This window comes from Mastigoproctus giganteus, chromosome 1 (genome assembly GCF_048544385.1).
Source record: "Mastigoproctus giganteus isolate SK-2022 chromosome 1, ASM4854438v1, whole genome shotgun sequence".
In the NCBI taxonomy this organism is placed as follows: domain Eukaryota; kingdom Metazoa; phylum Arthropoda; class Arachnida; order Uropygi; family Thelyphonidae; genus Mastigoproctus; species Mastigoproctus giganteus.
The window spans coordinates 22,338,552-22,364,074 of NC_143575.1; the positions used below are offsets into that span (position 1 = coordinate 22,338,552).

The 25,523-nt window shown below is 37.0% G+C and overlaps 1 protein-coding gene across 3 annotated transcripts in view; it reads left to right on the forward strand.

Moving 5' to 3' along the window:
- Nucleotides 1-6,428: 6,428 nt before the first annotated feature.
- Nucleotides 6,429-25,523, forward strand: part of LOC150090631 (transcriptional repressor NF-X1-like) — a 164,314-nt gene continuing 145,219 nt past the window's right edge. Inside the window, exon 1 of one of the 3 annotated variants that reach the window (XM_090371845.1) lies at nt 6,429-6,735. The gene's annotated coding sequence lies outside the window, so the exon portion shown is untranslated. Of the gene's footprint in view, nt 6,736-6,809; nt 6,908-7,169; nt 7,271-25,523 lie in introns of those variants that run through there. The other 2 variants (XM_090371861.1, XM_090371854.1) reach the window with 2 other exon arrangements.

Sequence of the window (25,523 nt, forward strand, 5' to 3'; positions counted from 1 at the left end):
GTCAGTTTGGTGTGACATAAGCATTGGGAGATCAAAATTGAGAGTTGGAGTGTGCTATAGTCCTAATGACTCTGATGAGTATAGTAAGAAACTGTACAGGGAAATAGAGTGGACCAGTAAATCAGAGAGTCTTATAATGAGAGATTTTAATTTCCCAGATAGTGACTGGAATTTTGGGACTGGTCACTCACACACAACAAGGCGTTTGTGGATTTATTGGATGATTGTTTTCTACATCGGCATGTTCGGGAGGCAACTAGAATGAGGAATACTCTTGATTTGATTATCATTAGGAATCTGCAGATAAATGAACCACTAGGTGGCAGTGATCACAGTGTGCTGAAATGGGATTTACTCAAAGAGGTAACTACCATTAGGGGTAAAGGGAAGGGTTATTGCTTTCGTAAAGGCGACTACGATGGACTGAGACAGTATTTAAATTTTATACAGTGGGACCAACTGATGATGTTACCAAGAGCAAATGCAAAATGGGAAGCATTCAAAGAACTTATCTTGGAAGCTACTAGGCTTTACATACCAGCTAAGAAATATTGTTCAAGGTTCAGTCCTAAATGGATGTCAGATGAACTGATGTGGTATATGGCAGAGAAGAAACATGCATGGGATACATACAAATTAACACATGACACAGAAGCCTATGATAGATACAAGTTGATCTGTAACCAAGTTAGAAAGGAGGTTAGGCAGGCGAAGGCAGATTACGAGAAATCTTTAGCAAGGGATGCAAAGGAAAACAGCAAACAGTTCTTTATTTATGTAAACTCTAGAAGGAAGGAGATACTGATGGGTCAACTGTTGATGATCCTGCTCAGGTAGCTAACAAACTAAATGAATATTTTGCATCGACATTCACACATGAGGAGTTATTTAGCGAGGGGAAAGCAAGAGGTGTATTCAACTCTAGCAGTAAGCTAGAGATTCTTGTAATAACTGAGAGTAAAGTGGAGGAGAAATTGTTGAAGATAAACACAAGAAAGGCACCCGTGGTTGATGGTATCTATCCAGTTATATTAAAGGAGGCAGCAGAGGAAGTAAGCAAACCCTTTGCCATAATTATGAGAGCTTCCTTGGACTCAGTGGAGGTACCCACAGACTGGAGATGTGCAAACCTGACCCCAATTCCCAAAGGAGAATCAAAGGCTGACACAAGCAATTATAGACCTGTGAGTTTAACTTCTGTTCCAGGAAAATTAATGGAGGCACTAGTTAAAGAAGCACTGCAGGATCATTTAGGCAAGACTTCAGTTATAGCTCGGACACAGCATGGTTTTGTTAAGGGGAATTCTTGCCTGACGAATTTGATTGGATACTATGATGCAGTCACAAAAGAACTGGATGCAGGGAATAACTTTGATATTATATACTTGGATCTTAGAAAGGCTTTTGATACTGTTGCACATGGAAGACTGCTACACAAATTGGAGCAGTGTGACATTGGAGGCAAATCGCATAAGATGCGCATCCTCTATTTCCAGTAATAATTTCAATAATAAACGAATAAAAACACGAAATTGTTTCGAACTTTGAAGTTTAATTACACGTAGCTCTCATTGTGCGCCAGGCGGTGTCACATTTTGTATTCCAGTGAATATCTCGTAGTTGGTTGCCATTGGCAACTTGTCGATATAAATTTTTTATAGGTGAAACGAATAAAAGTCACTGTAAAGTGCGCAGTAAGTTTTCCTCATTGAACCATGATGGGTGTGTAGCCACAATGACGGTGTCTTTTTGTTATTCGCCTGAATTCCCATTAATTAACTAAATAATACCAGTTTTAAGTCAATAATCAACATTCAAAAGTGTAATTTTGTGATTACAGCTTAATTGCTAATTGAGCTTGAACTTTGTAAGTTGAAGGTGATGTGTAAGTAAAACATTATTTCTTAGGCACATGATTTTGTGAAATTTGATTCGATCATGTCCTCCATTCCTCATGAAGTATATATATGTAGTATCTTCTGTACAGCGGTTCCAGGAACATAAGTTCGTCTCTGCCATGTTACTCTGTGATGATATAAAACTCTGTAGAACGGCCAGAAACATGTTATGTTTCTGGCCGTTCTACAGAGGCCGCAAACATAACGCCAGTTATGTTTGCGTATATTATGTGTTGTTTAGTTGTTTTTGGCCTCTTTCCCACCGGGCAGGCGATCTCCTGGAAATCGTGCCCGATGCCTGTATACACCACGAGGAGGTGGGCCACAACTAGATATGTCCTTAGCCAAGTGGAGATAGACCATTACAGTCTTTGTCAGCCCTGAAGAGGGCGAAGTCCCGCACCTACCTGAAGTAGTGCTATACCAGTGGTTGCATGAAAACCCCTACCCAAACTTTGGGTACCAGCACAGAGAAAAAATAAATAAAGGAAATCATGATTTAAAAAAATAATAATAATTTAATTTAAAAAATAAAATAAATAAGTTAATTAAAAAAACAGATAGTAAAATAAAATAAATAAGTTAATTAAAAAAAACAGATAGTAAAATAAAATAAACTAAGTTAAAAATTTATAGATAAGAGTAGAAAAAAGTAAATAAAACACTATTAAAAAAAGTAAATAAAACACTATTAAAAAAGTAAATAAAACACTATTAAAAAAAGTAAAATACAATAAAATAAATAAATAAAATGAAGGTTAAATAAAATAAAATAAAAAGCGCCATTCAACATTCTTCTTCTTCTTTAATGCTGCCGAATGGCGTTTGCGACTTCGTTTTGATATTGTTCTCTGTCTAGCGCTGCGTGTAGAATTTGTGCTGTTGTCATGTGAAGCCAGGTGTTGATGTTATCTAGCCATGCCATTTTCGGTCTGCCTGGGCGTTTCTTGCCTTCGATCTTTCCCTCCAGGATGAGTGGTAGTAGGTGATATTTTTGTTGGTTCCTAGCGATGTGACCTAGGTATTTGCATTTCCTGCTGATGATGGTTTTGAGCAGGTCCCGTTCCGTGTGCATGTCCTGCAGGACCTGTGCGTTGGTTATCTTGGCTGTCCACGGAATTTTCAGCATTCTTCGGTAGAGCCACATTTCGAAGGCCTGGAGCTTTTTTGTAGTGGCTGATGTTAGAGTCCAGGTTTCTACACCGTAGAGCAGTATTGGCCAGATGTAGCATTTCAATGTGCGTAATTTGAGCATGATGTTCAAGCTTCTGTCGGTGAGGAGGGTTCTCCATTTGGTGAACGCCTGCCTGGCTTGTTCAATTCTGCTTTTGATTTCGGCCTCATGGTTCAGCTGGTCATCAATGAGTACTCCGAGATACTTGAAGCGGTGTATTTGCTCTAATTTTTCATTGTTCAGTTTGATTGTGATTTTGCTTGCAGTCCTGCTGACCTTCATCACCTTTGTTTTCTTTTTGTTGATTCGTAGCCCCCATGCTTGGCTTTCTATGTCCACTTCGTTCAAGATGGTCTGTAAATCTTGTTCTGAATCCGCTATTAGTGCTGTGTCATCGGCATATCTTAAGTTATTGATGTAGTGTCCGTTAACTTTTATGCCGACGTTCTTGTCAGCCAGTGTTTGGTCGAAGATCATTTCCGAATAGATGTTAAAAAGAATGGGAGATAATGGACAGCCTTGCCGGACGCCTTTTTTTATTGGAATTGGGTCTGTCAGGTCGTTGTCATAGCGAAGCCGGGCTGTTTGATTCCAGTAGAGAGTTGTAATAAAGTTGATATCATTGTTTTCAAGCCCAAGGTTTCTCAGTCGGTCAATTAGGCGGTCGTGGTCTACTGAATCGAAGGCTTTCTCGTAGTCAATAAAACATATATACACGTCTTTTTGATGTTCATAGCACCTTTGTAGCAATATTTGTAAACAGAAAATTGCTTCTCTGGTGCCTAGTCCCCTGCAGAATCCGAACTGTGTGTTTCCTAGTGCACTTTCGCACTTACATCTTATCCTTTGCTGAATCACCTTGAGGAAGACTTTTAGCACCTGGCTCATTAGACTGATCAGCCTGAAGTCTTCGCATTTCCGGCTGGTAGCCTTTTTTGGTAGGGCCACAAAGATGGATTGGAGCCATTCGGATGGAATGTCGTTGTTGTTATAGATTTGATTGAACCATTTCGTTAGTTGTTGGATATTGCTGTAGTCTAGTTGTTTCAGCAGTTCCACATGAATCTGATCAGGTCCACAGGCCTTGCCTGGCTTTGTTATTCGGATGGCATGTTCCACTTCAGATGTTAATATGTGGAGATTGTCTTCCTGTGTTTGTTGTTGCGTTTCTGCCGGTTTTCTGTTGGTGCCGAACAGATTGTATATATAGCTCTTCCAGATGTCGAGTTTGGCTTGTTTGCTTAGTATAGGTTGATTGTTGTCCGTATATAAGCTTGGGATAGGAGCCGGTTTGTAGATGTTTCCAGCTTCTTTAAGCTTCTTGTGCAGGTTATAGTTGTCATTTTTCTTGATTAGGTCTTCGATTTCTGCACACTGATCTTCCATCCATTTTTCCTTCGCCTTCCGGATTTCCTGTTTGATCTTTTGTTGTATTTCTTTGTATTTTTCCCGGTTGTTGTTGCTTTTGAATATTCTCCGTTCATCCATCAGGTCTAGTATGTGCTGGGTCATCCACCGTTGTTTCTTTTTCGACGCCTGATGTCCTAGCAGGGTTTCTGCTGTTTCATTGATGCACTGTTTGAGTGAACGCCCGAATGCTTGCACGTCTGTTGTTACTGCTTCGATCGATCGGATTGTAGTGTTGAGATGAAGCTGTACTTGTCGCCTGTTATTTCAACATTAAAAAGAATAAAAACATTTTTAAGGAGCACTATGAATCAGGAAAGGTTAAATGCTCAAGCAAAGCTTTCAATGAAGAAAAGCTTGGTCAACAGTGCACCAAACTTGAATGAAAAAGTTATTAATCTATTTTCAACAAAAAAAAACTGAAGAATAGATTTTGTTTTTAAATAAAAGTTCAAGCCTGTTAATGGTAAATGTCTAGTTAATGTTTTGTAGTATTTTTAACTCGCTTATTATTATTACTGTTTATGTCTACATGTCTTATAACCATGGCAATTTAATGTAACTTTAAGACGTAGCATCCCCAAACATCAGAGTCATGAACCGCCACTGGTAATTTCTATTGCCTCAGCTTTTTAGGAGATCCGATTTATTAGCAATACTAATATATAAACAGTGCACAAAAAAAAATCTGTAATATTTTTTATTTCAAGTAGAGTTATCAATTAGTTAACTACAGGATCACAGAAATCATAATAAAGGTACGATATCCTATTGTACAAGTCTGGTAATACGGCAGAATTTTTAGATTAGTGAAATTTGTCAAACGTAGAGCATAACATAAGATAAAATTATCATATAATAGTAGAATCCACGATAGATATGTGCCCTGCGGCAAGCTCGTGGATGAGTTTTTGCTAACGTTTTAAACTTAATCTAGCAGTGGCTTGACTGGATTTTAACGACTGCCAAAGAACTTACTGGAAAATGCACCCATTACTGACTGGCATTACCACTCTTAATAACTATAATATCGTTTAAAATCATTTTCTATGATAGAATTATCACATATCAGCAGAATCCATGATATAATCTATGGTAGAGATGTGCTCTTCGGGAAGCTCATGGTTACTAGTATCGTTTGTCCTAAGCTAATCTAGCTGTGCCTTGACTGGTTTTTAACGACTGTCAAAGAACTTTCTGGAAAATGCGCCCATAGCTGATCGGCACTACCACCGCAGTAACTATCATATCGTTTAAGATAATAGTGGTGAAACTCAGATAGCATCAAGTGACTCAGGTCCTCCATCAAGGGGATGGGGTACTCCAACAAGGGGACTGGGAGCTGGCTGAAGGTTGGTTCAGTATGGTTTTTAAAGATCGCGTTAGGATATTTGGGCAATTTTCTGAGAACCCATAATTCATAGCTTCACTTCTGAAAGATAATTCCCTCCTATTACGTTTCTGTATGCATTTTGCTTGTTCATGATAATATACAATATATATTTTTAATTGTGTATTTTATCGATATCAATATTCTCTTTTTATCGTATAAGTTTTTAATATTACAGTTCTGTTAGCTTCTATTGCCATATCATGTCCGTTCCAGAACATGGTTGTTCCTTTCTTGTATTGTGACTTTAAGGGAATAAATGGATATTGATTGACTGAGAATTCTTACTTCGCTTATTAGCTTAAGTTAGACTAAAACTAATATAAACGTGACGTAACCGTGTCCATACCTCACGTGATTTTTTTCGTAATCTCTTTAAAACATGTACATACCTCAGTCAGCAGTAGCGCCGCCTGCCCAGCAATAGCTGTTTTTGGGTGAAAGTATGGTTTTGATTTAGTAACGTTGTTTATTTATTTTTTCTTGCTCATGTTTAGCGAATAGTTATAAACTCTCCTATCCACCATCCAACAGAAAAAGTCTTATTAATCAGGATAATTATTCACGCTGAATTAAGTAATTTTTGTTATATGAGCTGTAGTGAACTGAATGGCTCCGTTGAGAAGTCCGGGAATTGCAACTTGTTCTGCAATTAGCTTTACTACTACGCTGTGTTCTCAACAGCGTTATTTACTTCATAGAAATATGGATTTTGGAAAGATAATGGGCCGTATCGGTTGAACGTTCTGTATCAGGATGACTCAAAATGAAAAGAAAAGAAATTCTAGATAAATTAAGAAATTTTCATTATCCTTTCTAACCTAAAAAAGAAAAAGCAAATTTTTGTCAGGGAAAAAAAATTTCAGGTGTGTATTCGAAACATTAATTAAGTGGAGCGCTAAGAAAGTTTCTTAGGTTATAATTGAATGTATCTGTCTTTCATCGCTGGCTACAAATCAAAGCCTGTTTTGTGGGTTTGATTCTACCTATTTTAGTTTCTTGGCGTACGAAACTGGGAAATTACTAGAGTTGCGCAATGTAAATTGTTCAAATTGTTCTCGTAATTGGGTTTATTTTTTCATTTTGGTCCCTGCTGTGTATTTCAACATTGGGCTTGCATTTTATATAATTCTAGTTAAGATGCGCTGAGGCTATTTGAAGAAATGCCCACACAAATCTTTAATAATAATTTACGATTGATAAGTGTTTCAGACCTGTCTTGCACACGTCACGAATATTAGTGATAGGTTTAATTACTATTTCAAGTAACTAAACCAATGTTGATTATGATTTTGAAAATGCATGATTTGTATTGAGCATAGGTCATATAATTCGAACGGATAAGGGATTTTTAATTAAAAATAAAGTGAACGGTGCCGTAAAAGATAATTGCGGAATCAGGTAATTAGTATTTTTAACAATGAGCATAAAATATGTGTACCTATGAGCGAAGTGAATGCTAAATGTACTGATATATGTTGGCATGACAGTCAACGCACTGTGCAAATGCCGATATAGAATATGTTAAAACGGTTATTTTAACGAGTGATAATTATGTATATAGTGAGCTAGTGAGCATAATTATTTTGTGTACTTAAATTTAGAAGGACGATATTGAATAATGCAAGTATTCATCACTCCTCATTCTTTTCTCACTCATGTTACCATTTTACAAAGAAATTGTTTTTTTTTTTTTTTAAAGATATTTTACTGGATTTATATGTTATCATTATTTCATTTCACCATGGATCCTAGTACAACAGGCCCATTTGTACTTATAGCTTGTATGTGGTTGTATACAAGTCAGTGGGCCTAAGCTTCTGGAGCCTTGTAAGCAGAGATCTTAGTGCATTACTGTGGTGTATTATTTATTTTTTAGCATTAGTAGAGGCACACGATGCAAGAAAGCAAGCTTATAGAGCATCAGCCAAAAAAAAAAAAAAAAAAAAATTTCCATTTCACTGATCAATTCATTCCAAATGTTTGTTTAGTTCTGCTTTGAATTTATTTACGCTATCAACTTCCACAACAACAGATGGAAGTTTGTTCCAGCAATCAACTACCCGCTGGCTAAAGGCAAACTTCCGAACATCTTTTCTACAACTGTCTTTCCTCAGTTTGAATTTATGCCCCCTCAGGTTTGTAATCTGAACAAGAGAAGAATCCCATCAGCATTAAGCCTGCTCAATCCATTCAAGGCTTTATGCACCTCAATCAGATCGCCTCATAGATGCCTAGTCTACAGAAGCTGCAATTTGCAGAACTTAAGCCTTTCTCCATAAGGGCACCCCTTTGTTCCCTTCACCAGTCTTGTTGCCCTTCTCTATACTCGTTCTAGTAACTCTACATCCTCTTAAAATGAGGCTTCCAGACCTGTACACAATACTCAAGGTGTGGCCTGATCATTGCCTTATACAAGGGGATAATCACCTCCTTATCCCTGCCAGAAAAATTCCTGTATATCATTGACAAGACATCATGAGCTTACTTGCAGACTGTCTGCACCACTCAGAAAACTTCATCTCTTACTGCACAATTACCCCCAGGTCATTTTCATTCTCCACTACCCTGAGTGTAGTACCACACAGTTGGTACATTTCTCTGAGGTTACTGCTACCCATATGCCCTTGTGTCACCCTTTGATCCTCTTTCCTTGTTAATGTTAAACTTCAGTTGCCACTTCTCAGCCTGTCTGCCCAACTTTTCCAGATCCTGTTGCAGCAGCATGCTGTCATTACTGTTATTAACAACCCTACAAACCTTTGTATCTTTTGCAAACTTTGACATTAAGCTTTATATACCTTTATCAATCTAATTGATAAATATGCAAAACAACAATGGGCCCAACACCGAAACCTGAGGGACACCACTAATAACATTAGTCCATGTAGAGCAGTGCCCATTGACCACCATTCTGTCTTCTCCCACTTAACCATCTTTTTATCCATTGTAGCAACTTGCCCTTAATGCCATACTGCTCCAATTTGTACAGTAGTTTTCCATGTGCAACAGAATCAAAAGCTTTCCTGAAATCCAAGTATATGGTATCAAAATAATTTTTTACATCCAGTTTCTTTGTGACCACATCATAGTATCCAATCAAATTGGTGAGATAAGACTTCCCCTTGACAAACCCATGCTGTCTGAATTATTGCTGCAGCCTTGTCTAAATGATCCTGCAATGCTCTTTAACCAATGACTCCATTATTTTCCCTGCAATGAAGTCAAACTAACAGGTCTGTAATTACTTGTCACACAAGGTGCCTCCGTAGCCAGGTGGGATGGAGTAGCAGTGCGTAGCACGCACTTCTTGATTAGACCAGGGTTCGAGCCCGCCACTACCAAATACGGAGGATGTGGAAAGGTCAGGGAATGACCACTGCATTTTCCTGAGCAATATGGTCTTAGTTGCTAATGCTCCTAAAAATCAAATAACAACATAACTTGTCACATTTTGATCCTCCTTTCTGAATTGGAGATACATTTGTACATCTCCAGTCCATGGGGACTTACCCAGAGTCCAAGGATGCTCTCATAATTATGGCTAAGGGTTTGCTTACTTCCTTTGCTGCCTCCTTTAATATAACTGGATAGATCCGTTCCACCCCAGGTACCTTTCTTATGTTTAACTTCAATTTCTCCTCCACTTTGCTCTCAGTTATTAAAAAATCATTTAACTCCTTGTCAGAGTCAGATAAACATCTAGCCCTCTCCTTGAATAACTCCTTGTGTGATGTAGATGCAAAATACTCATTTAGTTCTGCAGCTATCTGAGAATGATCATCAACAGTCAAACCATTGATATCAAGTGGACCAATCTGATTCGTCCCCTTCCTTTTAGAGTTACATAAATAAAGAAGTCTTTGCATCCTTTGCAAAAGACTTTTCCTAATCTGCTTTCGCTTTCCTAACCTCCTTTGTGACTTGATTACAGACTAGCTTGTATCTACCATAGGCTTCTGTGTCACTTGACAATTTGTGTGCATCCCATGCATTTTTCTTCTCTGCCATGAGTCTCATTAGTTCATCTGACTTCCATTTGTGCCTGAACCTAGACAGTAATTCTTAATTGGAACGAAAAGCCTACTAGCTTCCTAGATTACTTCTTTGAATGCTTCCCATTTAGAATTTGCTGTTGATAACATCATCAGTTGGTCCCAATGTATAGAACCTAAAAAAATTCTGAGACCACTGTAGTCACCTTTAGAAAAGCAAAACCCTTCCCTTTACCCATGATGACAGTTACATCTTTAAGTAAATCCCACATTAGTGCACTGTGATCACTGCTACCTAGTGGTTCCTCTATCTGTAAATTCTTAATGCACGAATAATAACTGCTGATAATCAGATCAAGAGTGTTACTCCCTCTTTTTGCCTCTCTAACGTGCTGCTGTAGAAAACAGTCATCCAATAAATCCACAAAAGCCTTACTAGTGTGTGAGTGACCAACCCACGAGTTCCAGTCTATATTTGGGAAGTTAAAATTCCCCATTATAAGACACTGATTTGCTGGCCCACTCTATTTCTCTGTATAATTGTTCATTGCACTCATGAGTCATTAGTCTAACAAATTCCTACCCTCATATTTGTTTTCACAGTGCTTATGTCACACCAGACTGACTCAACATTGCACCATCCATCTATGTCAACTGGATGCACTTCCTTATATTTTATGTGTTTCTTAACTAACAGCATAACTCCTCCTCCCTTCCTATCCTGTCTATCCTTTCTGTACACATTGTACTTCCCAAATTTCAATTCTGCATCCCTTATATCTGAATGGCACCAAGTCTCTGATAGCCCAACAATATCTGCCTTGGATGTCTTAACCAGCACTTCAAATTCATCAAATTTGTTTACTATACTCCTAGCATTGGTGTATATGCAAGTATACATGTACCTGTTCTTACTCTTAGTTACTCTAACACAGCCCATGTATTTACTTCTTTCATGTCTCCCAGGCAGTTCCTGAAACCCCCATCAACTGGCTTTCTGGGCTGCTGCTCATTCCAAAAGAAGCAGTGCAAGAATCATTTCCACCTCTGCCTGCAGCTGCTGTTAACCTATTATTCTGTGAATCCCCCCCCCCCAAAGCTAGCAGTTTTCCAACCCACCTAACGTTGCCTTGATAGCATCAGCAAATATTCTTGCACCCTTTCTATCTAAGTGTATCCCATCCCTGTAGAAGCAATCTCTCCTATTAACAAGCACAGATCATGCTGAGAAAAATTCTACCCCATGAGCCCTGCACAATCTCTCCAGAATCAAATTGATTGATAAGGCCCTCATCATATACTCCCTCCTATTGTGTCTGGGCAGGATTGCAGACACTTTAAATTTAACCCTAACTCGTGACTTTTTCAGCATGGACCTGTACTTGTTTAGTAAATCTGCTGATCTCTTACACTTAATGTCATTAGTGCTAACGTTATCACCATTGTATATCGATATCACCTTTTGTGCCCTTAAAAGATGCTATCTGCTCTACAACATCATCAACTTTTGCTCCTGGCAGACATACCCTGGTCCTATTCCATCTATCCTTTTTGCACAATATATTTCTCGTTTCCCTGATAATTGAGTCACCAGTAATAACTAGCTCCTGTGGGATCAGTGTTGCCGCTGTGTTGCCTGGTGCATAAGAGTGTGCTCTGGCATTGTTGGGCAGCTGAGAACTTGATGGGCCCCCAATTTTATTTCCTTCGAGGGCATTCACCTGACTCTTCAAGCTCTCATAGACGCCCAGTAGAACGCTGAGTTGGCATCTAATTTCTTCACATTCTCTGCACCTAGCACACACAGAGACATCCTCCATGGCTAGATCATGTCCTGTTCAAGAGAGAGAGATCTGCAACCATGTCGCATTTTGCACATTTTTTTAGACTAATGTGTTGGAGAATTGTTCCCTATGGTTCTCCCGCAAACCACAGCACTTTTGCTACTTTGCACAAGTTGCTTTGCTGCTCTAGTCTTTATAAATTTAATTGATTAATTGCAAATACTATATTAAGCTAACAGATTCCTACTGCATTATGCTGTCTAGTTTTACATTATGCCTTACACTATCAAGTTCGAGATATATGTAATACTATTCCATATTGATACTACACAATGGTGGCAAGTTTCGAATGGTACAAGTTTTACCGATACTAAGTAATAACCCACAAAAATCTCTATCCAAGTTCAAAATAAATTAAGTATTGTAACTAGGAATATAAAGCTACTTCTAGAAAATAAATTAATATGCCAATTTAGTCAATAAAATGGTAAAAATTTAAGAAAAACTTCTCTAAAACTTGGTGTTAATCATTCCACAGGGAATGATTAACACAAAGTATATTATTACAATCAGCAGCATAAGGCATATATATTTTGGAGGAGAAATTGACTGGCTCAAAACTCCTGTCAAAAATTACCAGTAAAAAAAAAAAACCCATTTCCACCCCTGATTATTAATATAAAATAAACGAATACATCTAAGTTCATTGGTCAAGAGGCTTGGTTCATAGAACATACGTGTTACTGAGACTAGAGAGAGATAAACGCAAAGTATAATTTAATGATAATTAAACAAATATTTAAAAGTAATTTTAATAATAACCTGTTACACATCAAATATCAATTTCTCGTCAACACCATAGACTGATGTACAGTCACAAGCAAAGGAAGGTGTCACTGTAGTAAACTAAAGGCTATTCCTTGTCTTTTCAGCAAAAAGACACTTGGGGAAGGGGGAGAGAGACTTGGCACTTTCAGCATTATTGGGAGTGAAGTAGAGCAACAATAATATTCCTATATTTTTGTTAACTGCAGATAATGTGGGAACCACATTGAAACATTGACATCCTTTTCCTTATCTGCAAAGGTCCAATGTAACATGTGCCTTGCTAGCCACCTGCTTAAGCTGTATGGAAAATTTTGTTTGACTGAATTATAATGTAATCTCTGACTCCTTTTTTGTTCTAAACCACCTTTAACTCCCCACCCCCCCCATCTTGTAAGTAACACCTCGGCCTCTCTAGTTTCAAAACCTTATATTTAAACGCATTACGTTTCAGTTGCCATTTTTCAAATCATTTGTGCAACTGATCTAAATCATTTTGAAATAAAATGGCCTGGTCATTAATCCCCCCCTTTCCTACCTTGAAATTGTCAATACACTTTTACAACTTCTCATGCACTCCCTGACTAGTGTGCGCCTCCGTAGCCAGGTGGGAAGGAGCAGCAGTGCGTAGCACGCTTCTTGATTAGACCGGGGTTCGAACCCGTCACCACCAAATATGGAGGATGCGGAAAGGTCAGGGAATGACTACAGCATATCCCGGAGCAATATGGCCTTAGTTGCTAATGCTCCTAAAAAAAAAACCAAATAAACCCTGATTAGTGTCATTTACCCAGTATTATTCATGCTGGACCAATTTGACCCCGAAGCAATTTGTGCTTCAACTACGCCAGGGATCCCTTTTTGGAGTTGTGACCAATTAATGAAATCCTTTATACTTCATCAATCCCCAACCATTTAATAAAAAGAAAATAATAATAGCAACAATATTTTAATGAGTTTCTGAATTTAATCACAGTGAAGAGAATGTGTTTCCTAATTTACGCTGAAAAATGTGGGAAACATTTAGTGAAGTGCTAAATGGGGTCTGATTTGATGTATATATTATTTAAAATTAAAGTATTTCAAATATTTTTTACTTATTTTAATTTAAAAATTTACTTTTGAAGTCTGTTTTTTTTTTCTGAACTCTTTGTTTTTTTGAAATTTATTCCATTTTTTTTCTGAATTCCTTTGCAAAAATAAAACTCATTAAAAATAAATTAACATATTCTTATCGAATTTTATGTCATATTAAGTATTATATTTATTGAACATTAATTCAATAATGTTCAATAAATGTTTTAATTGATGTTTTAATAAGCTTTTTAATATTGGGTCTGAGGTTTGTGGGTTTTAATCTTATCTCACCATGCTCTTCCAAGTTTAGTTGGTTCCTCTCTTTTGTTAAAATGCCATTTATATGACTAAAACCGGCTTTAACCCTGTAAGTGCTCCGAAATGCAAGTAAAAATGGCTCAACGGCTGGAAAGTTTTGGGATATTTTGTTGTAATATTTATATTCGTCCAATAATGGCTGATACTTTTATTATTAAATAAAGATTTAGCTTCTATATCAACATAGAAGATAAATATATGAATTCATTGATATTTTACATATCAATGAATATGTAAAATATCAATGTTTAAGTAACCTGGTTCAAATCCATTTTCGGTATTTATATCAAATTGCTTAGTGATCCAATCAGGTACAGGGATCCTCGTTATCCGAGGATAATTGGTTCCAAACAATTCCACTTAAAACAGGGACCAATTTTCATAATGTTTATTATTTAAATTAAACTAAATGCAAAAAGGCATAATATTTAAAGAGTTTAAGATTCTATATCTATATAATATTGGTGTAGATACATCATAGACAACTCTTAAAGAAAAACTATGATAGTAGTGTGAAAAGCATAATTTTATCTGTATCTCATATTGTGCTCATCCTTCACAATGAGTTGCCCATGTATTGCACTACCTCAAATAAGTAACACTTCACTAATAGAGAAGACTATTGTTACTTATTAAATGATGCTTTTCACACTACTATCATAGTTTTTCTTTAACAGTTGTCTATGGTGTATTTACACTGATATTATATAGTAATGTTTATCATGTATATAGTAAAAATATATACATGATAAACATAGTAAAAATCATGTACATAGTAAAAAATGGATGAAGGAACTGAAAAATGAGAAAATTATTTTATTAGACATTTTTTTATTATGTGTTACACAATGTAAGGTTAAGTAAAGTTTATTGAAGTTACACTATTTTTCAGTTGTACAAATAAAGAATGAATCCAGAGGTTTTTTTTTTTTTTTTTTTTGTTGTATTTTTTCAGATAAAATTGTGTCAGAGCATTTAGTTATGTCTTTAACATCTGTTGCACGATCATGAAGAAGATCGTTCTCACAAAAAAAAAAAAAATTATCAATTTTCTCAAGGGAAAAAGCTTTAATTCTTTAATTTTCAAATCCTCGTAACTGTGGGGATTTGGATATCAGGGACCCCCTGTACATTCATTTCCTCCATATGCTTCAGGTCCTTGAAGTGTATTTTAAAGTCGTCCCTTAATTTTTCAAGATGCTCTATGTATATTTCTAAATGATCATCTGAAAGTTTTTTACCTCCTCCTTCCAGTTGTTTTAAGTTTGAGAAATACTAAAAATCTCTGTGTGCCATTGAAGATCTATATAGGCCTATCTGGACTGGGAACCCTAATAGAATTGTGCAGGTTTGAATGATGGTAGCATCTTTACCATGGAGTCAGTTCTGTATCTCGTTAAATTTTGAATACAGGTCTGCCAAATAGAACAGATGGTTCTTACACTTTTTCAACTCTTCACATAGTGATGGATATATGCTCGTAAGAAGCTCCACAGTTAAGTCATACAAATCGACAGGTCTTTGCAAACTGTCACCTCTTGACAGCCACCTTCGGTATGCCAAAGTAATTGGTTGAATGTTCCATCATTTTTTTCACATAACATGGGAAACAGATGTGAATTAAATGGTGGATGCCTTTGATTTTATTAATTGTTCTGATACACACTTTTTGATCATCATGCAGCTTACCACTGAGTTTCTTTGCTACATGATGGTGTCTGTGTAACACACAATGTACAGTGCATACTTCTGGAACCTGTTCTTTGAGATGGGTGGCAAAACCTCTGTAATGGCCAACCATTGCTGGTGCATCATCAGTAGCCACTGCAGTTATATTGCTGAGGGAAATATTGTTTTTCTTAAAGTACTCTTTCCAACATCGTAAAATTGTCTTATTTTCTCCATCAACTTTCATATACATGGCAAATAATTCGTGAACAATATATTTTTGGCTTTGGCTATAATACCTCACATAGGCCATTAGAATTTTTGAACTGCTGAAAGTTGACTCATCAAGTTGGATGGAGAATTTGCAATTTTGAAGCTCAGATACCAAGGTTTTTCTCCACATTGGCCATCTCCTCAATGCGTTGTTGCACTGTATTTTCACTTAATGGCAGGCATTTTAAAACAGGATAGGAATCCTTCATAATCGTTTCAATCACCTCTTTAATTTCTGGTATTATAATCTCCTCACCAGTGGTATATGCTTTCTCTTTCTTTGCTATAATAAGAGAGACACTGAATGATGCCTTCAGTCCTCTTTCATTATCTGCATGAGCAGATGCTTTAAAAATATAGTTAAATTTGACTGATTTCTGAATTTTTTCTTCAGAGCCTTAAAAAATTTAAGATCTTCATTTTTCTTATCAGTATGAATCCGTTCAATGTGTTCTTTCATCTTCAAAGGTTTCATGGTGTCATTACTAAAAGTATTTTCATGTAAGAGGCACATAGGCATTGTGTCCTTGTTAATTGAGGGCACAAATCCAAATACTCTTGTGAATATTGTCGAATCTTTTCTTTATTCCTATTTTTTAAGCTTCCTATTTTTAATGCACGAAATTGTTAAACTGCGTATCTTACCTGTGCAATTTGTGTGTGCTCTATTTGTCGTTATTGATTGCTTATCTTTTTTAACGTTTTAAATTTTACAATCCAAACAAAATGTCAGCGAACAGAAATATCAATTAGTATGTATATATTACAGTGCTGTATTTACTGTAATATTTATTTATTTATTAGAAATTTAAGATTAGTGTTAGAAAATTTTATTGGGTTTCTAACTTTTTGTAGTGTTTTACTTATTGCACTGAACAAATTTTGAGTACTCTGCCCCTATGCTTATATTTCCCATAAGCCCTGTTGTTTTTAATGCACAAAATACCATGGTGCCTCCGTAGCTAGGTGGGCAGGAGCAGCAGTGCGTAGCACTCGCTTCTTGATTAGACTGGGGTTTGAGCCTGTGACCACCAAATACGGAGGATGCGGAAAGGTCAGGGAATGACCACCGCATATCCCCGGAGCAATATGGCCTTAGTTGCTAATGCTCCTAAATAACAAACAAACAAACAAACGAAATACCATAACGTTGAGATTTTTAGGAACACGTACCTCGTTATAGCAGAACTGACTGTACTGTATATTACTTATCTTTCTGTGTAGGATGTGTACAATACTATGTAGAACAAGACTACTCAAATGTATTTTGTATCTTTTGCTATGATGATTTTAATTAATTATTTATAGTATTTTTCTGTTTTAGATTTACTGTGGACTTGATATGCTATGGCATTAGTTGCTGCTACTCTATAAATCATTTGGTATTGCAAATGATTTACCCTATAAATCATTTGCAATACCTTAAGTTAAAATTGTAATTGGCTCTGAAAAGTTTTGCAGTGACTTTTACCATTTTTTTTTCTCCCCCATTTAGAAAGATTTTGCCTTTTAAAGAGAGAGAGAGAGAGAGTGCAAGCAAGCGAGCATTGATTGCAGTCATATGATTGAACTTACACTATAGAATAATGCAGCAACTAATACTTGCTGTCAAGTTCAGGTATATGTGAGAACAAGTGAATTTTGCTTTGCAAGAAAATATAACTTCAGGTTGAATGATAAAAATCAAGTTGTCTGCCATATTTGGAACAGGAATTTATTCTGAGGCTAACACATTATACAGAACATTGAGTTGGATTTGTTTTTAACTTGGCTTTGAAAAGGAGATTGCACAAATGGTCTTAAAACATTATCCCTGCTTAGTTCATTAATGCATTCTGTAGTTCCTTAGTGTCAGAATAACTGTTGCTAACATGGTGCACAGTGGGATTTTCATTATTCAGTTACCTCTCTCTCATATCATATTCATTCATCATTTTGTTCCTTTATTTTTATTTTTTATGCATACCAAAAATGGAAGGGATTATTCAGAACTAAACTAAATGTTATTTTTTTGCCATTGTAACCCAATTTTTGTTAACCTCTTTTGAACTAAGTACATAGATATTAGCATTAGTAGAGGCATTTGATGCAAGAAAGCAAGCTTATGCAGCATCAGCCAAAAAAAAAAATAAATAAAATAAATAAATAAATAAAAAATAACCACTTCCACTTCACCCATCTGTTCATTCGAAATACCTGTCCAGCTGAGCCTTAAACTTATTTAGGCTATCAACTTCCACGACAAGGGATGGAAGTCTATTCCACCAACCAACCACCCGCTGGCTCAAGGCAAATCTCCTCACGTCTATCCTACATCTGTCTTTCCTCAATTGCCCTCTCAGGTGATTATTCTGAGCAAGAGGAAGAATCCCATCAGCATTGAGCATGCTCAAACCATTCAAGGCTTTATACACCTCTATCAGATCACCTCGCTGGTGCCTACTCTCCAGACACTGTAATTTGCAAAACTTAAGCCTTTCTTCGTAAGTGCACCCCTTTGTTCCATTCACCAATCTTGTTGCCCTTCTCTGTACTCGTTCCAGCCTCTCTACATCCTTCTTGAAATGAGGCCTCCAGACCTGTATACAGTAGTGTGGCCTGACCATTGCCTTATACAAGGGAATAATCACCTCCTTATCCCTGCTAGAAAAATTCCTATATATCATCGATAATACACCATGAGCTACTCTTGCAGCCCGTCTGCACTGTCAGAAAACTTCATATCTGCCTGCACAACCACCCCCAGGTCCCTTTCATTCTCTACCACTGTCAATGTAGTACCACAGAGTTGATACGTTGCTCTGGGGTTGCTGTTTCCCCTATGTAGTACTTTACATTTGTCAATGTTAAACTTCATTTGCCACCTCTCAGCCCATCTCCTCAACCTTTCCAGATCCTGTTGCAGTAGCATAGTATCAATAGTGTCCTTGACAACCCTACCAACCTTCGTATCGTCTGCAAACTTGGACATTAAGCTTGATATACCATCATCAATATCATTTATAAATACAGAAAACAATAATGGACCCAATACTGAACCCTGAGGGACTCCACTAATAACATTAGTCCACGATGAGCAGTGTCCATTGATTACCACTTTGTCTTCTCCCACCCAACCACCCCTTTATCCATAGCAGCAATTTGCCTCCAATGCCACACTGCTGCAATTTGTGCAGCAGTCTTCCATGTGCAACAGTATCAAAAGCCTTTCTAAGATCCAAGTATATAATATCAAAGTTATTCCCTGCATCCAGTTCTTTTGTGACTGCATCATAGTATCCAATCAAATTGGTCAGGCAAGACTTCCCCTTAACAAAACCATGCTGTGTCTGAGCTATAACTGAAGTCTTGTCTAGATGATCCTGCAGTGCTTATTTAACCAGTGCCTCCATTAATTTTCCAGGAACAGAAGTTAAACTAACAGGTCTGTAATTACTTGTGTCGCCCTTTGATCCTCCTTTGTGAATTGGGGTCATATTTGCACATCTCCAGTTCATCCCCTGAGTCTTCCCCTGAGTCCAAGGAAGCTCTCATAATTATCGCTAAGGGTTTGCTTACTTCCTTTGCTGCCTCCTTTAATATAACTGGATAGATCCCATCCACCCCAGGTGCCTTTCTTGTATTTATCTTCAACAATTTCTCCTCCACTTTACTCTCAGTTATTACAAGATTCTCTAGCTTACTGCCAGAGATGAATACACCTCTGGCATTCCCCTCGCTGAATAACTCCTCATGTGTGAATGTCGATGCAAAATATTCACTTAGTTTGTTAGCTACCTGAGCAGGATCATCAACAGTTGACCAATCTGATTCATCCCCTTCCTTCTAGAGTTTACATAAGTAAAGAACTCTTTGCTGTTTTTCTTTGCATCCCTTGCCAAAGATTTCTCATAATCTGCCTTCGCCTGCCTAACCTCCTTTGTAACTTGGTTACAGATCAACTTGTATCTATCATAGGCTTCTGTGTCACGTGTTAATTTGTATGTATCCTATGCATTTTTCTTCTCTGCCATGTGTCTCATTAGTTCATCTGACATCCACTTAGGCCTAAACCTTGAACAATATTTCTTAGTTAGTATGTAAAGCCTAGTAGCTTCCAAGATAAGTTCTTTGAATGCTTCCCATTTTGAATTTGCTGTTGGTAACATCATCAGTTGGTCACACTGTATAGAATTTAAATACTGTCTCAGTCCATCGTAGTCGCCTTTACGAAAGCAATAACCCTTCCCTTTACCCCTAATGGTAGTTACCTCTTTGAGTAAATCCCACTTCAGCACACTGTGATCACTGCCACCTAGTGGTTCATTTACCTGCAGATTCTTAATGCATGAAGAATCACTGCTGATAATCAAATCAAGAGTATTACTCCCTCTAGTTGCCTCCCGAACATGGCGATGTAGAAAACAATCATCCAATAAATCCACAAAAGCCTTGCTAGTGTGTGAGTGACCAGCCCCCAAATTCCAGTCAATATCTGGGAAATTAAAATCCCCCATTATAAGACTCTCTGATTTACTGGCCCACTCTATTTCCCCGTACAATTTCTTATTATACTCATCAGAGTCATTAGGCCTATCGCACACTCCTACACTCAATTTTGATCTCCCAATGCTTATGTCACACCAAACTGACTTGACACTGCACTGTCCAGCAATGTCGACTGGCTTCACTTCCTTGGATTTTATGTATTTCTTAACGAATAGCATAACCCCTCCTCCCTTCTTATGCTGTCTATCCCTTCTGTAGACATTGTACTCCCCAAATTCTAGTTCTGCATTCCTTATATCTGTGTGACACCACGTCTGAAATCCCCACAATATACCTCAAATGCATCAAATTTATTTACTAAACTCCTAGCATTGGTGTAACATATACATATACATCCTGAAACATATACATGTTTCAGGATCATTTCAAGTATGTTTCCGATCTATCCATTTATGTATGAATTGTGTTAATCTTCTAGTAAGTGCTGCCATTTCTGATTTAGCCTCACTTTCCCTAATCTCAGAAGCACTAATGGTGACTTGCCATAATCGCACATGCCCTAATGAATGCTTGCCATAATGGTGACCTGCCCTAATCGTGCCATTTTTCAGACAAATTAAATTTATTTACGTCTTACTGAAGTAGCATTCTTTGGTTTCAATGATGGCTATCATTGTGGAATCATCATGCTAATTTTGGTCCTCAGACAATAAATCATGTGGAAGGATGGCATTATGCCTTAAAGAAATCTGTGGGGCACCATCATGTTAATATATTGAAGACTGAAAAAAACAAGCTAACTTTAAGAGTATACTAGGATTATTAAATATTGGAAATCTTCCACCTCGTAAAAACCATAAATACAAGGGCATTAATGAAATTAACAGCAAATAGACAAAACAGGGATGTCGATTTGCACACTTTTGTGCAAGCAGGTGGGTGCTTTTTTCCACTAAATGATTAGTATAATTTAAACTTTAATAATATGTATTTATATTTTAAACTTATGTTTATTTCTTTATTTGATATCAAAGCATTTATACATAAAGAAAAATAAATTGTTTATTAAAAAAACAATTTTTTTATTACTGTATTTTTATTTTGTTGTTCTTTTTTTATATTTTTTTCCATTATGTTTTTGAAGTCCATTTTTATATTTTTATCGCTCTGAAAAAATAGAATACAGTTACATACACACAATGGAAATATGGGATATAGGCCATGCGATTAGGGCAAGTGGAATATAGGGCTTAAGCTATTAGGGCATATGGTTTAGGTAAAAGTGACGTAATGCCTCCATTTATTATTGACGAGAAATGGCAGTACTTAGTATTAGTAGTGGCAAATGATGCAAGAAAGCAAGCTTATAGAGCATCAGCAAAAAAAACTAAACTACCCACATTGTTCATCCTGTCCAAGAATTTGTCTTATTCTTCCTTGAATTTATTCAGACTACCCACTTCCACAACAACAGATGGAAGTTTGTTCCAACAATCAACTCACTAACTGAAGGAAAAATTCCACACATCTATCCTGAAACATCCTCAATTTGAATTTATGCTCTTCGTGTTTTCTTAAGAATGCTCTCAAGAGCTCTTAATGCTCCCAGGAAGAGGAAGAATGCCATCAATATTACTCAATCCATTCAAGGTCATAAACATTTCAGTCAGATCTCACAGGTGCCTTGTCTCCAGATGCTGCAATTTGCAGAACTGAAGCTCTTTCTTCGTAAGAACAGCCTTTTGTTTCCTTCTCTGCACCCATTCCATTAGATCTACATCCTTTGTAAAATGAGATATCCAGACCTATATATGGTACTCAAGATGTGACCTAACCATGGCCTTGTACAAAGGAGTAATTATTCCTTTGTGCAAGGCCATGGTTATCTACTTATCCCTGCTAGCAATGTTCCTATAAATCATTGATAGAACTCCATGAGCTATTCTGGCAGCCTGTCTGCACTGCTCAGAGAACTTCATATCTGACTGCACGATTACCCCCAGGTCTTTTTCATTTTCTACAATGCTGTGTATAATACCACCCAGTTGGTATGATAATCTTGGATTACTGCTACCAGTATGCAGTGCTTTGCATTTGCCAACGTTAAACTTTGACTGCCATTTCTCAGCCCATCTACCGAATTTTTCCAAATATTGTTGCAGCAACTCACTTTGATTACTGACATTAACCACCCTACCAACCTTTGTATCATCTGCAAATTTAGACATTGAGCCTGATTATACCTTCATCAATATCATTGATAAATATTGAAAACAACAATGGACCCAGAACTGAACCCTGGGGAATTCCGCTAATAATATTAGTCCACGGAGAGTAGTGCCCATTGATAACTACTGTCTTCTTCCACTTAACCATCCCTTTATCCATAGCAGTAACTTGCCCTTAATGTCACATTGCTCCAGTTTGTATAGCAGTCTTTTTATGCGCAACAGTATCAAAAGCCTTCCTGAAGTTCAAGTATATGATGTCAGAATTATTTTTTGCATCCATTTCCTTCATCACTGCATCATAGTAACCTGTCAGATTGGTTAGCCAAGTTAGGTCATTGACAAATCCATGCTGTGATTGCAGTATAATTGCATGCCTATCCAAATGGTCTTGCATTATTTCTTTAACCAGTGATTCCATTATTTTCCCTCGAACAGACGTTAAGCTAATAGGTCTGTAATTATTCACTTCGCCTTTCAATCCCCTTTTTGAAAACGGGGATATATTTGCACTTTTCCAGTCCATAGGGACCTTCCCTGAATCCAAGGATGTTCTCATAATTATGACTAAGGGTTAGCTTATCTTCTTTGCTGCCTCCCTTAGTATAATTGGATAGATTCCATCTGCCTTAGATACTATTTTTATCTGCATTCTCAACAATTTCTCCTCCACTTTCCATTCAGTTATCACAAAATAATTTAACTCCCTGTTAGAGTTTGATAAACTTCTGGCATCCCCTTCCATAAAGAATTCTTCATGTGAATATTGATGCAGAATGCTTATTCAGTTTGTCAGCAACCTGAGCAGCATCATCAACAGTTAATTCACTGATATCAAGTAGCCTAATGTGATTCTACCTCTTTATTCTGTTGTTAGTATAAGCATAGAAGTCTTTGTTGTTTTTCTTTGCATTCTTTGCCAGAGACTTCTCATCTACCTTAGCCTGCCTAACCTCCTTTGTGACTTGTTTACAGACTAATTTATGTCTATCATAGGCTTCTGTATCACCTGATAATTTAGATAATTTATATGCATCCCATGCACTCTTTTTCTCTACCACATGCCTCAGTAGTTCATCTGACATCCATTTAGGTCTAAGCATTGAACAGTATTTCTTTGTTAGTATTAAAAGTGTAGTAGCTTCTTTGATTATTTCTCTGAATACTTTCTATTTATAATTTACTTTTTGGTAACATCAGTTGTTCCCATTGCACACAATTTAAAAACTGTCTGAGACCCTTTAGTCACCCTTATGAAAGAAAAGCCTTTCCCTTTACCCTTACCAGTAGTTATGTCTTAAAGGCACCTCCATAGCCAGGTGGGAAGGAGCAGCAGTACGTAGCACATGCTTCTTGATTAGACCGGGGTTCGAGCCCGTCACCACCAAATACGGAGGATGCGGAAAGGTCAGGGAATGACAACCGCATATTCCCGGAGCAATATGGCCTTAGTTGCTAATGCTCCTAAAAACCAAATAACAAACAAACAGTTATGTCTTAAATAAAATTCCACATAAGTGCACTGTGGTCGCTACCACCCAGTGGGTCTTTTATCTGCAGATTCTTAATGCATGATGAATCACTGCTAATAACCAGATCAAGAGTATTGTTTCCTCTAATTACCTCTCTAACATGCTGCTATAGAAAACAGTCATCCAAGAAATCCACAAAAGTCTTGCTAGTGTGTGAGTGACCAACCCACAAATTAGAGTCAGCATCTGAAAAGTTGAAATCCTTCATTATTAGGCATTCTGATTTGTAGGCCTATGCTATTTCCTTGTATAGTTGTTTGGTATACCCATCACAGTCATTAGGCCTATGACACATTCCTACTCTCAGTTTTGTTTGCCCAGTGTTTATATCACATCAAACTGACTCAACATTGCACTTGTCATCCAAGTCAACTGGATGCACTGCCTTAGATTTAATGTTCTTCTTTACTAAAAGCATAACCCTTCCTCCTCTCCTGTCCTGTCTATCCTTCCTGTGTACATTGTACTCCCCATATTCAAATTCATCATCACTTATGTCTGAGCGGCATCATGTCTCTGCTATTCCTACAATGTCTGCATTTGACGGTTTAATCAGTACTTCCATCAAATTTATTTACAACTCTTAGCATTAATGTATATGCAAGTGTACTTGCAGATATTCTCTCTTAGTTACCCTAACACAGCCCATGTATTCATTTGTTCCTTGATGATTCACAGCAGTGCCTGAAATCCCAGACACCTCGGTTTCCAGGCAACTTCATGTACCAATAGTAGCAATGTAAGAATCACTTTCACCTCTGCTTTAGTTGAACTGTGCATATCCCCCAACCTACCTATCACTGCCTCAATAGCATCAGCAAATATTCTTGCACCCCTTCTATTCAAGTGTATCCCATTCCTGTTAACCATTACAGACCATGCTGAGAAAAATTCTACCCCATAAGCCTTGCACATTCTCTCCAGGGCCAAATTAATTGACAAGTCACTGAACATATACTCCTATTTAACTGTTAAACGTTTGCCTGTACCAAATACACTGATCAATTTTTTGATGTATGTTTGACCTAATCTTTTGGCCATTATGTTTATAGATATATGCTATTCTGCAAGAGGTATGTAAACATCCTGTAAATGAAAAATTTATAGCTTAGTAATGTGGTAGTGCCACTGTAAGCTCAGGTGATAACTTGAACTGTCCAAGTTTATCCTCTGTGACTAATGGACATGTGATTTTAATCTTATGTCATGACTCCTTAAAAGGTATGTGCTGAGTGAAGTCAAAGCTGTGATATATGCCAGTAAACATCTCTTCATAAGTTTTCAACCTATCTGCAGACATAACAAATTCTCTTAATGTGGCTGCATGGAAATATAAAAATATTGTAACATAAAACAATTAATAACATAACAAGATTATAACACCAATATAATTTGATAGGTGAGTAGTATTCAAAGAACTTTAAAAATGAGATATATTCATATTGTTAGTATTGAGCATCTGAAAA